Genomic DNA, 4,781 nt, shown 5'->3' on the forward strand with positions numbered 1-4,781 from the left:
TATATTTCTATAACTCACATTTAACCATCAGCACACCCAGGACCCTCATTTCTAACCCCCTGATCGTCCCAATTATAAAGTAAATTTTGAGATCCAGCTTTAAACATTCTTTTAGGGCTTCCCTGGTGGCGCAGTGGTTAAGAATCCGCCTGCCAACACAGAGGACACAAGTTCGAGCCCTGGTCCGGGAAGATCCCACATGCTGCGGAGCAACTAAGCCCGTGCGCCACAACTACTGAAGCCTGAGTGCCTAGAGCACGTGCTCTGCAACAAAAGAAGCCATCGCAATGAGAAGCCTGTGCACCGCAGAGAAGAGTAGCACCCCGCTCACCGTAACTAGAGAAAACCCGCGAACGAAGACCCAACACAGCCAAAAATAAGTAAATAAATTTAAAAAAAAAACCATTCTTTTATGGTAGCTTCACCCAGAAACACTGAACTCTACACTCTTATGAACCCTATTCCCATGGCTCATCAATTAACATCTAAACATTTACCCAAGAAGTTCTTTTACTTTTCATTCCACTTAGCTCCTTTACTACTTTCTCAATGCTTCTCCAGGAATTCTATCTCGAGCAAAGTCTCACAATCAGTTTTTTTCCAAATTCTTTTAAACACAATTATGTCTCTCTCTAAGGTCTAAGTCTACCTTGGTATTTGCGCTTCCATCATTATTATTTGATTATTTTTTAAGCTATGTGATCTTTCACCCATATTTGACAAGTGTGGGCTCAGAGGCCATATTTCTCCACCTTCTAGAAATTTCCCAATTTGTCCCTATCTAAGACCTCAATCCATTTAAATTGGTATGTGCACTATATTTAACAAGTTATTTGATTAGTTGATAGACTAAGCAACTAAAGCCTACCCTTACCAAATGAATGGCCTATGGATTGATCCTCAGAGTCTCTTCAACAAAGCCCTAATCCTTTGGGTGACACTCCTGACAGCCTCCCTCACTTCCTTGTTGCTGAGAGTATAAATAATGGGGTTGAGAAAAGGAGTAAGAAAAGTGTACACCAAGGCAATAAGCTTGTCAGTGTCTTCAGGGTGACTCTCAGGTGGCTCTACATAGACAATGAAGGCAGAGGCAAAGAATAACGCTACTACAGTTATATGGGAGGAACAGGTGGAAAAGGCCTTGGCATGGCTGGCAGCTGAAGGCAGCTTCAGCACAGCTCTAAAGATACAGTCCTAAAATGAGCACAAGATTGCATGCATTGATAATGCCAATCACTGCAATATGGACTTGAGCATGCCAGCTTGTGTCCACACATGCCAACTTCGTTAGTGGTGCCAAGTCACAAAAGTAATGAGCCAACTCTTTTAAACAGAAGGACAGAGTGGATGTGAGGCTGGCTGGCACAAATGCAGCTGAGAAGCCAGCCACCCAATTGGGCCCTGCTAGCCATAATTGTCCCTGTCTGCTCATGAGTGCATGTTAGTGGAGTGGGCGACAGATGGCAAGGTAGCTGTCCAGTGCCATGACACCCAACAGTTAGCACTCAGTCATGCCCAAGGAATGGAAGACCTATAGTTGGACAAAACACACAGTTGATGAGATGGGTGGATGCCAATGGAGCAAGGTATGCAGCAGCATGGGAACTGTGGTGCTGACATATCAGAGTTCCAAGAAGGAGCAGACACTGATGAAGAACTACATGGGTGTGGACAATCCAGAATCTGCCTGAATCAGGGAAATGATGAACAAATTCCCTGCCAGGGTGAGGAGATAGATGCACAGTGTCCCCAAGAAAGCAAGAGGTCACAGGGTTCCAGTGGTAGTGAAACCAGCAAGGAGAAAATTCTGGGTCCGTGTGTGATTGACATGATCCAGGATTCCTATGAGCAAGGTGTAAAGACAGAAAATTAACAACATCAGGAATTTTCCTCTATACAGAAAATTTCCCTAGGGTCAAGAACACCGCATGTGGGCACCTGAAAGGAACTTAATATTATCTAAGCAATGCTCCTCACTTTGTAATAGAGAAATTGCAGTCCTGAAGGTACACATGGTTGGAACTGTTGTTGACAGGGTTGGAACTAGAAACCAAGGCTCCTGAGGCCAGTTCAGTCCTTTTCTATACTATAATATTGTGCTCTAGTGACTCCGGAAACTGACTTTCTTCCCTACTCCACCATCAGGAAACAAGAGAGACCTAACTACTGGTTGAAAATAGCTATAACAAGGGATGGTGGAGAGAGTAGAGGAAATAGAGAACAGTCTCCAAACTTAAAGTAAAACTGTCTTTTATTAAGTTCTGTAGACAGGAAGATATAGAGAAGCATGCATAAAGCTGAGGGTCAATTCTCTTAGTACCTTAAGATTACAAACTTTAAGAAATATACCTTTATGTAAGGTATATTTAAATCTAAAACTGAATATATATATGTATCTATAACTGAATCACTTTGCTGTACAGTACACACTTTGTGTGCTGAAACTAACACAATATCATAAATCAACTATACTTCAATTTTTTGTGTACATATATATATAAAGGAAACTGAAGAGATAAGAAAAAACTTATCTCTATCCTTCTTATCATTTATAATGATTAAAAAACAGCAATATATGGCTTTGGAGAAGAGAGAAAAAGTATCCCCTAAAAGTGACTGCTGAGGCTTCTTTCAGGAATCCTCTCTAGAGTTTATAGACTAGTTTTCTAAGGAGTATAAAAAAAAATAAAAGGGAAATAAAAGAAGCACAGAATTTCTGAGAACAGCCCCTGCAGTCTCACGTCCATGGTGCCTGATGATAACTCACTTAAGAGTTTCACTCTTTTGAAAGATGATCTCCAAAGGAGAAATGCACTGGGAATTCTCAAGGAGGAAAACCATGAAGTCAGAACACCCAAGCAAGAAGTTCTATAGTATTTAAAAAAGAAAAAGTCTTCCTTTAAGTCAGGGATTTGGCTTTGAGAACTTGCTCTGTCACTAACTGGCAGTGCACTGTCGGCTAAGCAACTCCTTGCATAACTGCAACTTCTTTTTCTCTAACACGAAAATGTTTGAATAGATGTTTTCTAAAACTCTTACAACACAGATAATTTATAGTTTCCTAAAATCACTGAAAATGTTTCTGGGCTGTGAGGGACATGAACACCATGGTTCCTAGCATTTTCCTCTCATAGCCTAACAGACCTCAACTAGGAAATGTCAAAGTGCTCTTCTACTCCTCTTCTTCAGCATCTCTTATCTCTGATGCACCATCCAAAACCATTACCTGTTTGGATGAAATTAGGACTTGTTGTATCTTCCTCAGCATTCTTTCACCCCAAAACACTTCTCTACTTATATCTCATGTTCCTGGAGATGCTGGTCTCCCAGGGGCTGCTTGCCATTCATTCAATGGTATTGCTGAGTGTAACTAGCTCTCAGTAGGGGTTCCTCTGGGGCAGGATATTGGGCACAGGAAAGTGAAGCAGAGTAGCTCTATTTCGTAAATGACTTTTCTCAACCCTGCAACCCTGATTGTTGAGCTTTGGGATCAAGTCTCAGGGACATTGTCTTTCTAGGCCACTAGAACTTTGTGAAAATTCCATATAGCTTTCTATGGAAAGAGACAACCCATCTTGCATAATCTTATGTACACAAATAGAATAACCCATTGAGTGCCCCAGAAGTGAGTTTCATCTTCTTGAAAATTGCATTGCATGGAGACTTCTCAGTTTCATTTCCACTCAACTCCAATAATAAGACCTAGGTGACCTAGGAAGAGTAAATCATCAATTTGTCCACTACTAACCTACTAGTATAAACAAGATCAGCGGCACCATCACTTCTGCTTTGACTCTCTTCATCCCCATGACAATCATCACCACCACTACCTTCTCCATGTCCACTATCATTTATTCATTGATTCAATCATTATTGAATATTTACCGTGTGTCAAATACTGCTCTAAACCAACACAACCACCAGTATTGCTAATCGTTATCATCATTTATACCACCGCCACAACCATTATAATTATATGGAACGTCTACATAATGCTTATTCAGTTTTCCATCATCGTTGTCATTTTTATTACCATCAGCATCATCTTGATAAAATTACTGCAGTCAGCATACAAATTCTGACCTTGACTGGGCATTATACATAAGCATAGACTGCATGGATATAATGGTCATATAAGCAACAGATTGAAAGAATTAATCCACTGGAGAATAGTAGATTTGCACCATTGGCTGATGCAAATGTGGTTTCACATTTAGGAATCAGAGGCAGAGGACAAGATAATAACAAAATTAAACTGGCTATCAGAACATTAATCATGAAATATTTGCAGACAGACCACATAAACCTAAGAGAAACGATTAAATCTCTGTAAATCAGCTAGGAAAATCTTCCTGTGAGAGCTGGAGTTGTTTTAACAACAGAAAAGTGTGATATTTGTTTTTGAGAGTTTTGCTTTAGACAATAATGTAACCTAACAATTGGAAGAATCTGTCCTTGAGTAATATTATTTTCCAGATGCTTGGGCATTTAGAGGTTCTTGTTCAGTCTTTTCTAGCCTTGTGCATAGATTCCACTTCAAATGAAACACCTGACATTTCTCCAGGATAAATAGTTGCAACTACCATTTGATGAAATTGCTGCATCCCTCGAATTCCCGAATACCAAAACACCCCAATTTGTAACCTTGTTTATGGATCTATAAGGCAGATTCTGGGACAGACTTCACCCATGTTTTGCAGTGTTCAATTGTATATAATCCTGGCTTGCACCAAAAGAGTATATAATGGCTGTGCATTTGCCTTCAGAAAGCAATCAATGTA

The 4,781-nt window shown here is 40.2% G+C and overlaps 1 pseudogene across 1 annotated transcript; it reads right to left on the bottom strand.

The window, feature by feature from the left end:
* Positions 1–900: 900 nt before the first annotated feature.
* Positions 901–3,839, bottom strand: LOC307065256 (olfactory receptor 6N1-like; annotated as a pseudogene). The gene is made up of 2 exons: positions 3,749–3,839; positions 901–1,842 (listed from the first exon to the last, which is right to left on the bottom strand). The product of its transcript is annotated as an olfactory receptor 6N1-like (transcript).
* Between the last annotated feature and the right edge of the window lie 942 nt (positions 3,840–4,781).

This window comes from Hyperoodon ampullatus, assembly GCF_949752795.1.
Source record: "Hyperoodon ampullatus genome assembly, chromosome: 2".
Taxonomy (NCBI): domain Eukaryota; kingdom Metazoa; phylum Chordata; class Mammalia; order Artiodactyla; family Ziphiidae; genus Hyperoodon; species Hyperoodon ampullatus.